Source organism: Monodon monoceros, unplaced genomic scaffold (assembly GCF_005190385.1).
Source record: "Monodon monoceros isolate NGI ecotype Baffin Bay Population unplaced genomic scaffold, NGI_Narwhal_1 Super_Scaffold_4, whole genome shotgun sequence".
NCBI classification, from domain to species: Eukaryota; Metazoa; Chordata; class Mammalia; order Artiodactyla; family Monodontidae; genus Monodon; species Monodon monoceros.
In genome coordinates this window covers 70880097-70892934 of record NW_021703781.1, presented here as the reverse complement: position 1 = coordinate 70892934, position 12838 = coordinate 70880097, and positions in this window count along the sequence as shown.

The following is a 12838-nucleotide window of genomic DNA, read 5'->3' as shown; positions in this document are numbered from 1 at the left end:
AGCTGTAAACAACAGTTGAAGTAAGTCTTTCAATAAAGACTAGACTATATGATAAGTGGCTTTTTCTTATTGTCGTTCATTACATAATTATTCCTTGCAGCCTGCCATGAAATAAGTAATTCCATTTTCTTTTAAGTTCTTAGTAAGGTATATGGAGTATACATACATTCAGGACCTATTTCTGTGTTCTCTATAAGTGATAAAAGTCTGTTTGCTTTTGTTGGATTAAAATTTAATTTCTGGGCTTCCCTGGTGGCGCAGTGGTTGAGAGTCCACCTGCCGATGCAGGGGACACGGGTTCGTGCCCCGGTCCGGGAAGATCCCACATGCCGCGGAGCGGCTGGGCCCGTGAGCCATGGCCCCTGAGCCTGCACATCTGGAGCCTGTGCTCCGCAACGGGAGAGGCCACAGCAGTGAGAGGCCCGTGTACCGCAAAAAAACCATAAGTAAATAAAATAAAATAAAATTTAATTTCTGGGTATGGAGGAGTAGAAATTTGCATCCTTAAAAATGTATGCTCTTGAATATTAATATTGTAAAATCTCATTAGAGACCACAAATAATGGGAACCATAATTTTACCGTTTCTAGATTGATCTTTGGTAGTACCTATGAGTAAAGATTGCACTCGACAAACAGAAAAAGTAGAAAAAGAATTTAATGAATTATCTAGACACCTTTCTAGCAGGTATACCCAAATTATCTCTTACCTATTCATTGAAAATCAGCATTTGGGCTTCCACTTAATACGTTATAAACATTGAATTTGCATTTTTAGTAGGTATTGGAAAGATGCAAAAATGTTTTAGGCTTTTATTATTATATAAGCCTTCTTAAGAGGTCCAAATGAGTGGGTTTAAGTGCAGATAAACTAGAAACTGTAATTCACAACATACTTTGTATAAGTATCTCTTTTAGGGGCGAGAATAACTTGATTTTAGAATTGCCCAAATGTGAATAGAGGAGGGGGAATTATATGTAGTCGTTTATCTTAGACAAAAAAGTGGGGCAGGGGGTGCTAATACTCACGGACCCTTTTGTTGAATTAGGGTTTTGTTCAAGGGAAGAGAAGATTAATTCATATGACGTTCATAGTTTGGCTTTTGAACAGTGTCAATTAGAGTAACAGTTGACAAAAGGTATGTATCCAGTAAATGATTTCCTTAGTGTTCCAACCTAGTTCTAATACATAATGCTGAATTTTCACTTTTCCAGATTGTTGCATTTTTCAAAATTCAATAACCATTGTTGCTCTGAGATATTCCTCTGGCAAAGTGATCCACATCTAATATATTGAAGTCAGCTTGGAAAGTTTGCCAAACATGACAAAAACCAAAGTGCTGTTGGATAGCTGTCAGAGGAAAGCCAGGATAATTTTACATTGAAAAGTAATCTCTTGGGGTGGAGCTGTCCGCTTGTCGATCTTGCAGCTGGGCTTAGCTTGCCTGTGGACCTCCTGTTTTGACTGTGTGTGTCGTTCTTGTGAACTGACAAGAGTTTGCAAACAGTGTGGTTATCAGGTGGTGCAGCAGAATTGTATTTTTGAGGTAAGCCAGGTTTTGCTGTATATATATCCGGTGGATATCATAACTTGCCCACCCGCAATTTTTTTTTTTTTCTCCTGTTCCTGTATCCTTCTTCCTTGGGTTTTGGTATACCAATGAAGAGAGGTCCAAAACCATCTGGACAAAATGGGCGTGAAATACGTAGCCATATGCAACTGTGCCTGTTATGAAAATTGATACTAATATTGCATAAATTTCAAATTTTCACAGTTCATTTTACTGGTTAAAAGTTGTGAGTTGAGGGCTTCCCTGGTGGTGCAGTGGTTGAGAGTCCGCCTGCCGATGCAGGGGATGTGGGTTCGTGCCCCAGTCTGGGAAGATCCCACATGCTGCGGAGCGGCTGGGACCGTGAGCCATGGCCGCTGAGCCTGTGCGTCTGGAGCCTGTGCTCCGCAACGGGAAAGGCCACAACAGTGAGAGGCCCGCGTACCGCAAAAAAAAAAAAAAAAAAGTTGTGAGTTGAATTGTTCCATACGTGGTTTATATGATTGCTTTTGCTCACAAAAATAAAGCCAATTCTTCAATCTTAACATAACTAAACAAAATAGGTACAGTAATTTTAGTTAGCTTCTTTTTTTTTGAAAAGGACTAAACTTGGAAGAACATTTTTAACTTCCTTTGGCTAGGTTATATTTTAGCATATTGCCCAGCTCATCCTTGGTTATCTGTTTAATGAGATTGGGAAAGGAGTGGTGACTAGGGTAATGAAGAGGGGAGAAGCCCTTGATTCTGAAGAGCGTTGACATGGGAATAGAGAGTCTTGGGCAAGTGTAGTAAAGCATATGCATGATAATCAGAATTTGGGTGTAGATGTTGAACGTGTTAGCTCAAACTGCACATTTTGTCAGGAAGGCTAGGAGACTTTACCAGGTTATTGAAAAAGTGTTACCAACATCTTGGTGTCATTTACTGGCCCTGATCATTTCTTTTCAATTTCCTTTAATGTGTGTTTTATTTTTGTATCTGTGTATTAGAATGTTGGGCACATGCTGCTGTTTTTAAAATACTGCCTTTGAGCATTTTCAGTAAAATGATGGGATTACAATATCCTTCAAAAGCCACATTTAGTTTATTATAACCAGGAATCTTTTATTTTTAAAAATGGATAACTTCATTCCCAGGTTGCTTCACTATTTTTCTGTCTTTGGTTATGTCAGTTTTCCTCCATTAGAATGTAAGCTCCATGGGGGCAGGATCTTCTAGTAACTACACAAACCCTAGGACTTACATAAGAATACTTGGCACATGGTAAATACTCAGTAAATGTTTAATGCATGAACATGATTGAGGAAGTAAAAGTAAATGAATATTTTAGTCTCCCTCTTAGAACCAGAATACCACTTGGTGTTCTACTTGACTAGAACTTGATCAGAATGAACTGAGTGCTTGTTAAAATGCAGATTCTGAGGCTCCACAGTTGTGGGTGAATGTAATCTGAAATAAAATTCATTGGCATGGTTTCCTTCCTTTTCTAGCTGTTGTCAGGGGAAGAAAATCCCATGGGTAGTCGTCACACATTTCCCAGAAAAACTAGTTTTTTAGAGTGCATGATCACTATGATTGCTACCCAATATAGTTTGTTAAGCATCTTTCAAAGGTGATTAGAATGTACACCTGATGGTAATGTACCTGGATGTACCAGGTAGGAACCATAGCTACTCCTGTGTAGCACTCTTCAAGGACATGAGTGATACTGGGCCATGGTGTCAGATAGTTTGGGGAGCATTATTTTCTCAGAAGAGGGGCTACCAGCAAGGCAGAATTGGGTTCCTGGCCACGCAGCATCTGAGTATAATAGACTACTTGGAAATAACCATAGGAAGTGACACAGTTGAGATTCTTCAAGTAGCGATTATGTATATAATTGCTATATATATATATCACATAGACATCTAAAGTTTGTGTGTGCTTCAGCAATGCTGATAAACTGGTTAGGATATAAGGAAATTTCCTAATTATGTGAGAATAAGACAGTTTATAAAAGACTTGTAGGAAAACAGTAGGTAATAATTTTAATAGTATTGATCTCTCATGGTATGGTGTCACCTGCAAGTGCGCGTTTAAAATAGTGTATTTAAAATTCAGTCTGCCCTTCTATCACGAAGGGTAAATGTTTATTGAATGCCCTATATTCTGTATTTCTAGTTTGATTGGGTCTTAAATGTGTCCTGAAACTAGTGCTGTCAAACGCAAAGGTTTTAAATTCTAATATATCTGGAAATTACTTGTGTTTACTCCCAGGACTTTACAACCTTACTCAAATTTGTTAACCTCATTCAAGCAAGTGGCTTTGTCTTGGCTTTCAATTTGCTGATGCTTTTATTAGACCTACTAGACTGGTGACAAAATGCAAAAGCAGGAAAAAAAAAAAGTAGATCTCACTTTATAAATCTCGTCTTTACTTGCTCTATTTTTTTTTTTTTTTTTTTGCAGTACGCGGGCCTCTCACTGTTGTGGCCTCTCCCATTGTGGAGCACAGGCTCTGGACGCGCAGGCTCCAGACGCTCCGGCTCAGTGGCCATGGCTCACAGGCCTAGCCGCTCCGCGGCATGTGGGATCTTCCCGGACTGGGGCACGAACCCGTGTCCCCTGCATCGGCAGGCGGACTCTCAACCACTGCGCCACCAGGGAAGCCCTGTTCTCTATTCTTATGCTAGTTTAACCTACCATCTTCGATTTCGACTACTACAGTAGCTTCTTACCTGGTATATATACTTTTAAGAAGTTAGGACATGACACACAGAAGTACACACACGTGTACAGCTCTGAACTTTTACAAAGCGAACACGTTCATGTAGTGCCACCAAGATTGGGAAATAGGACATTGACAGCAGTTCAGAAGCCTTCATGCTTTTTTCTAGTCTCTGACCTCCGCTCTTCCCCTAAGATAACCACTAGCCTGATTTCTATGATCTTAAATCAGTTTGCTTGTTTTTGAACTATATAACTGTGGAATTAAGCAGTGTATATTCTTTTGTTTCTGATTTACTGTTAATGGGTTTCTTGTTGCATATAGCTGAGTTTTTCAGTGTGCTAGTAGTGTGTGAATGTGCTACAATTTATCCATTCTACTCTCCTTAAACACTTGGTTTTCCATTTGGGAGTTATGTATAGTGCTGTAATGAATTTTTATAAATCTTAGGGAACATAGTACACATTTCTGTTGAGTATACCTAGGGATGGAAGTCTGGGTTATAGGATATGTGTCTGATCAGTTTTAGCAGATGCTCCCCAATAATTTCCAAAAATGGTTGCATCAGTTTGCACTTGCATGCAGCATATGAAAATTCCAGTTACTCCCCGCATTTCCTCAACACTAGGTGTTATCAATCTTTTTCATTTTTAACTGTTCCTATATCTTACCTATGTCTTAAGCTAAGCTTTTAACCCTTTTAGTCTTTTCTACACAACAGCCAGAGTGACTTTTTAATTTTTAACTTACTGTTATATAGGTAACTCTTTAAGTGTGATACATAATTCAAAAGATTAAAAAAAGGTATACAGGGGGTTTCCCTGGTGGCGCAGTGGTTGAGAGTCTGCTTGCCGATGCAGGGGACACAGGTTCGTGCCCCAGTCCGGGAAGATCCCACATGCCGCGGAGCGGCTGGGCCCGTGAGCCATGGCCGCTGAGCCTGCACGTCCGGAGCCTGTGCTTCGCAACGGGAGAGGCCACAAGAGTGAGAGGCCCGTGTACCACAAAAAAAAAAAAAAAGGTATACAGTAAAAAATTGTTCCTCCCACTGTCTCCTAGCCGTCTAGTTCCCATCTCAGGAGACACTAGTGTTATCAGTGTCTTGTATTTTTTTCAGAGGTACCTATATATGAACATTTATTCTCCCTCCCTTTTCCACATAAATGATAGTGTATTATATACACTTTTTAAAAATTAATTTATTTATTTTTGGCTGCATTGGGTCTTCGTTGTTGTGCGTGGACTTTCTCTAGTTGTGGCGAGCAGGGGCTACTCTTCGTTGAAGTGCGTGGGCTTTTTCATTGCAGTAGCTTCTCTTATTGTGGAGCACGGGCTCTAGGTGTGCAGGCTTCAGTAGTTGTGGCACGTGGGCTCTAGAGCACGGGCTCAGTAGTTGTGGCACATGGACTTAGTTGCGCCGCGGCATGTGGGGTCTTCCCGGACCAGGGCTCGAACCCGTGCTCCCTGCATTGGCAGGCGGATTCTTAACCACTGCGCCACCAGGGAAGCCCTGTATGTACGCTTCTGCACCTTTCTTTATTCACTTAATAAATCTTAGTATACAGTTGCATTAATTTTTAATAAACACTTACTAACATGTAGCCTGAAAATGCCTCAATAACTTCCCACTGGACTTAGCCTAAAATCTCAAGTCCTTGCCATGCTTTAGAGCCCTGCACAACTGGGTGCTTTCCTACCCATCTAGCCCTTCTCCCCCTCCCCCCTGTTAACAAGCTCCAGTCACCCTGGCTGAGCTTTCCCACCTCAGGGCCTTTGCATATGCCTTCTTAGTCTAGAAAGCTCCTACCACTCTCTACTTGGCTATTTGTATCAGCTTGTCATTTTTTTCAGATAAGTCTTCCCTGACTGCCTCATTCCCACATCTAATTTAAGGATTGCCCAGTTATACTTTCATTATCCCTTATTTTTTTCTTTATGGTCCTTGAAACAATAGACATAGATAGTTATGTGATTATTTGATTAATGGCATTCTAGCAGATTATAAATTCCACGAGGGTAGTGATTTTGTCTCGTTTGCCACTCTCACAGTACCTATGTATCAGATGCTTAATGAATAGTTGTTGAGTGAATGAGTAAGTTTTTATGAGGTAAATTTGCAAACTTTACAAAGGGCCTAATGGCAAATAATGATGATAAAGTAGGAACAGAAGGGAAATAGATGCATTGTGTACAAAATTTGAGCATGGGTCTGGTTAGTTCTGTTAGAATGAGGGAAATGCACTGCTACAGGAAGCAGTGTGGGTCATTTATTATTATTATTCAAGGCACAGTTGCTGCGCCTTCCACCTTGTCACTCCCAAAGTCAAGTGGGCCGTTGAGAGCTTCCTCTGGCAGTCTAGGTGGCTACTGCTGGTGATGGGAGCCTCTCAGTTCTCAGCTGTTTTGGGGAAAAGGCAAGTCAGCTTCCTTTCAGGAGCTGCTGTCGATGTTCCTGAACGTGCTTGTGGCAGTGATTGGAAAGGAAATCTTCAAGAGGGAAGCTGGTCTAGGTTCCAGATCTGCCCTTCTGCCCTTCTCCTGTCATGCACACCCGCCTCATCCCCTTCTCTACCACTGGCAGCTGTTCCCATGTTTACAGTTGAATGCACCCTTACTTATCTTCTGCTCCCGGATGGGCTAGAATAAGGACAGTGTGTTCAAAAGAAAGAATAAGTAGAGATCTAAGTAAAAATAACGTGGAGTTTAAAACGTTTTAAGTTCTGGGAACAATGATCTAGTTGGCTATATACACTTTAAAATTTTGAAAATTTTTAGACAGTTATTTCCATTTTTCTAACTTACCTTAAACCGAAAACTTTACTGTGGACGTAAAAAGTGTATAACTTTTTTTTTTTTTTTTACTCCATAAAAAAGCAAAACAAAATAAATGTCGATGAGGATGTGGGGAAATTAAAACACTTGTGCACTGTTGGTAGGATTGTAAAATGGTGCAACAGCTATGAAAAACAATCTGGAGAGTCCTCAAAAAATTAAAAAGAGAATTACCACATGACCCAGCAATCCCACTTCCAGGTATATATCCAGAAGAGTTGAAAGCAGATTCTCAAAGAGATATTTGTACACCCATGTTTATAGCAGTGTTCACAATAGCCAAGAGATAGAAGCAACTCAGATGTCCATCGACGGATGAATGGATTATACAAAACGTATATATATATAATGGAATATTTTTCAGCCTTTTAAAAGGAAGGAAATTCTGATGCACGCTGCAACCTGGATGAAGCTTGAAGAAGTTGTGCTAAGTGAAATAAGCCTGTCACAAAAAGAAAATTACCGTGTAATTCCACTTATATGAGGTATCTAAAGTAGTCAGATTCATAGAGAAAGAAGGTAAAGGAGAGGTTACCAGGAGCTGAAGGGAAGAGAGAAAGGGAAATTGTTTTATGGGTATAGTTTCAGATTTGCAGGATGAAAACGTTCTGGAGATCTATTTCACAACAGTGTGACCGTACTGAACTGTACACTTAAAAATGGCTAAGATGGAAATTTTTATGTTGTGTATTTTTGACACAATAACGTATATAACTTTTGAATTTTATAGCTCACATTAAAAAATAATAAACAGAGGGCTTCCCTGGTGGCGCAGTGGTTGAAAGACCGCTTGCCGATGCAGGGGACGCGGGTTCGTGCCCCGGTCCGGGAAGATCCCACATGCCGCAGAGCGGCTAGGCCTGTGAGCCATGGCCGCTGAGCCTGCGCGTCCGGAGCCTGTGCTCCACAACGGGAGAGACCACAACAGTGAGGGGCCCGCAACCCCAAAAAATAAAAATAAAAAAAATAATATAATAATAATAAACAGAGTCGTTACTGCTTGGGCCTAGGCACTACTTTCCTTTCAGATTTGTAACATCTCAGAATTCTTCTCATTTTCTCTCTGACAGAATTAGAGTCTGTGTGTAAATTTACTCAGCTTTCTTCTTGTTAGATGACTGTTCTTAGATACTTTTCCTTTTGAGAAACAGTACTCTTCCACATCTTTGCTTTGTCAAGTTTTCATTTTATGTGACAGAACTTAGTTATTTAAGACATTAGGTGAGTTAAGATCTCAGCTAGTCATCAGCTTATTAGTGAATTTCTTCTTACATTGCCTTAAGGTGATTTTAATCTGTCATTTTTTTAACCTAATGACATAAAAATATTAGACATGAAGAAATAAGGTAGGCCATCAACCTCAGCAACACTAGGAGAACAATGCCTGCAAAATGTAGCAGATAACAGTCTTCCTTAACCGCCGCGTATCCATTTATCCTATAAAGTCAGGAATGTGGTATGTTCGCCCTTGGAGAATTTACTGCTGTTTATGTTAAGGGTGAAAAAACTTTCTGGTGACCCTGACTGAAAAAGGTTGAGGGTAGTAGTGGCTGAGAACAGACGTGGCCTCATCTGGAAAGATTGTTCAAGGTTGTAAATAGTGCCTGGCTACAAATTTTACCTGTATCTGTAAATCCCTTCAAAATATGGACTGGATCAAAAATGGCACTTTATAGCCTATGATGTAAATGTGTGGGATTAGCAGTTATTAAAGAAGGTATTTTGGTATTTATGACTGGAAGCATGTAAAACTAAGTACTGTTAGTGGATTCTCCTGTCTTTATCAACAGAGATCATCTAACAATCCTGATAAACAGAAATTTGTGGTATTTGCCTCCCTATAAAGGTAACTCCTTTTTATGGGCTGAAAACTTTGGATCTGATGATTGCCAGATCTCTGTGTGGAACTATTGCCTACTCTTGAGAGGTGTAGCTGTGCAGACTATTTCTAAAGTGCATTTATCCAGTTGCTGGGCCAACAAAACGCACTGCTTTTCAGCTTGCTTAAAAACTCATTTAAATATGTATATATGCATACATGTGCATGCATATAGGTGAATATGTACATACATGTTCATTTGTGTATACACACGTGTATTTTTCCACCCCAAGTATCTTCAAGACTTATGGTTTTGTATATTATTTCAGCTTTTTTTTTCTTTTTGGTTTAAGGTGCAAAAACTCACATGTAATGTTCCTTTAAAATCTGATAAAAATATCAAACTTGTGAGCCAAAGTACATTTCCTGAGAATTTGGTCAGTGAACGTCTAAGAAGTAGTGATTCACAGAAGTTTCTGTCTGGCTAAAATGTAGGCAAGAACGACATGATCTGCAGTCCCTGTATTTTGTCAGATGATTTTCTTATATGTTTACCACCATTTTTAACATTTTCTTCAACTACATGTGAAACAGCTGTAAAATAGCTTTTAGGTGAAATTTGATGGCTGATCAAATGGTACTTGGAAATGGTAAATGGGAATATCTTGATAAATGACCTGTCTTTTGAAGATTGCTTTCTACCTTGGTTAGGTTTTATGATTTTTAAAAGCATTTAAAAGAGTTCTGGAGATTAGTTTATAAGTGTAGATGAATAACCAGATACTTTTAATTAAAATCGTTAAAACTTTTGTATTTTTCAATATCAATTAGGCTTGGGTTAAAAAATAATTTTTTAAATGTTCTTCATTGAATTCTGTCTTATGGAACTGACTAGTTCAAAAAATGTCCATTGTTTTTTACTAAGTACTAAGGAACATTTGTGGGTGTGTTATATGATGGCCGTAAACTTTAGTATTGTAACTTTTTGCTTTTATAAAATGAATTTCTTTTAATCATGCCAGATTTTATATATCCAAAATGTGAAGTATATATTTGTCTTAAAAAGTAGTCACCTGGGCTCCCCTGGTGGCGCACTGGTTGAGAGTCTGCCTGCCGATGCAGCGGACGCGGGTTCGTGCCCCGGTCCGGGAAGATCCCACATGCCGCGGAGCGGCTGGGCCCGAGAGCCATGGCCGCTGAACCTGCGCGTCCGGGGCCTGTGCTCCGCAACGGGAGAGGCCACAGCAGTGAGAGGCCCGCGTAGCACAAAAAAAAAAAAAAAGTCACCTGTAATCCTCTTGGCAAATGCTGATTCTTTTGAAGTCGTTTTTTGAGATTGGTTTATAAGCCACACCCGTAAGTTGGCCCAGCTATTTTACAGCTGTGTATCGCAGCCCCCCACCAGCATTTCACCACTGTATCACCCATGTCATTCTGCTGATTTCCATCAAATGGCTTTTAGCAGTTTCCCAAAACTGGTGACGGCTGCATGATATTGCTCACCATTAGACGTACCCAGGGAGTAGTTTTTTTGTAAGGTCTGAGCAGTCGCAGCACCCCGTTGTCTCAGGAGTGCTGAGGAGTGTCTGCATGATCACACAGAATGGACCACATTTAGTGCGAGATGTGTGTTGCAATATGATTGTTCAAAAAAAAAATTATTATGTCATGGTCATTCCTTATTTGTGCATGAGTTTGTGTGCAAAAATGCACTTCTTTCTCCCTTTTTTTTTTTTTTTTGGCTTTTCAGAGAGCAGTTTTCATCTGGATTTTAAGGATTTTAAGGAAGGTCTGGTTAAGATACTTGAAAATGCCAAACCCTTTTCTCCTTTAACATTTAAAAATAAGATGAGGAACATGGGCAGAACATAACTCACAGGAAGATCCTTTTTGACCCACCTCCTAGAGAAATGGAAATAAAAACAAAAATAAACAATTGGGACCTAATGAAACTTCAAATCTTTTGCACAGCAAAGGAAACCATAAACAAGAAGAAAAGACAACCCTCAGAATGGGAGAAAATATTTGCAAACGAAGCAACTGACAAAGGATTAATCTCCAAAATATACAAGCAGCACATGCAGCTCAATATCAAAAAAGCAAACAACCCAATCCAAAAATGGGCAGAAGACCTAAATAGACATTTCTCCAAAGGAGATATACAGATGGCCAACAAACACATGAAAGGATGCTCAACATCACTAATCATTATAGAAATGCAAATCGAAACTACAATGAGGTATCATCACACCAGTCAGAATCAAAAAAGGCCATCATCAAAAAATCTACAATAAATGCTGGAGAGGGTGTGGAGAAAAGGGAACCCTCTTGCACTGTTGGTGGGAATGTAAATTGATACAGCCACTATGGAGAACAGTATGGAGGTTCCTTAAAAAACTAAAAATAGAATTACCGTACGACCCAGCAATCCCACTACTGGGCATATACCCTGAGAAAACCATAATTCAAAAAGTCATGTACCACAATGTTCATTGCAGCTCTATTTACAATAGCCAGGACATGGAAGCAACCTAAGTGTCCATCAACAGGTGAATGGATAAAGAAGATGTGGTACATATATACAATGAAATATTACTCAGCCATAAAAAGAAACGAAATTGAGTTATTTGTAGTGAGGTGGGTGGACCTAGAGTCTGTCATACAGAGTGAAGTAAGTCAGAAGGAAAAGAACAAATACCAAATGCTAACACATATGGAATCTAAAAAAAAAAAAGGTTCTGAAGAACCTAGGGGAAGGACAGGAGTAAAGATGCAGACATAGAGGATGGACTTGAGGACACGGGGAGAGGGAAGGGTAAGCTGGGACGAAGTGACATATATACACTACCAAATGTAAAATAGCTAGTGGGAAGCAGCTGCATAGCACGGGGAGATCAGCTCGGTGCTTTGAGACCACCTAGAGGGGTGGGATAGGGAGGGTGGGAGGGAGTCGCAAGAGGAAGGGGATATGGGGATATATGTATTCGTATAGCTGATTCACTTTGTTATACAGCAGAAATTAACAACAATGTAAAGCAATTATACTCCAATAAAGATGTTTAAAAAATAAAAATGGTCTACATCAAAAAATAAAAATATGATGAGGGAACAGTGTTACAAAGTAGACACCAGGAACAGCGATTTTTAAAAATCATTTTTTCGTGGATGTGAGGCATGTGTATAAAGAGTACCAGGAGCCCAAAGACCTGAATTCCAGTCCTGTTTTTTCAGTTGTACCTGTGACATTGAACGGTTGTCCAGACCTCTCTGAGACTCAGTTTTCTCCATCTTTATTCCCGTATCATGAGGTTTAGGGAAGATCAAATGAAAATGTGTGTGAATGTGCTTGTTTAATCCATGGAGACTCACAATTTTACTTGCAGCTGGATTAAGACCCCTTCAAGGGGTTGTTAAATGAGAACAGTATTTAAAACCGTACTTAGAACCGTGCCACACACATACAAACTGCTCAGTGAAATCTAGCTGTTATTGTTATTGGTGATATCACCAAGTCTTCTTACCTCTTTTGTTATGTACTAGACACGTGATGATTATTAGAATTTTTTTTTTTTTTTGCAGAACGCGGGCCTCTCACTGTTGTGGCCTCTCCCGTTGCGGAGCGCAGGCTCAGTGGCCATGGCTTACGGGCCCAGCCGCTCTGCAGCATGTGGGATCCTCCCGGACCGGGGCACGAAGCCATGTCCCCTGCATCGGCAGGCGGACTCTCAACCACTGCGCCACCAGGGAAGCCCTACTAGAATTTTTTAAATTAATTTTTATTTTAAAATGATATATAATAGCTTAAAAAGTCAAACAGTACAAAAAGTCAAGTCAAAGAGCACTCCCCTTCACCATCCTCTCCCAAGCTTACTCCTCAGAGGCCATCGTTTAAAATTTTTAACTGTTTCTTCTGATATTTACCTCCACATAA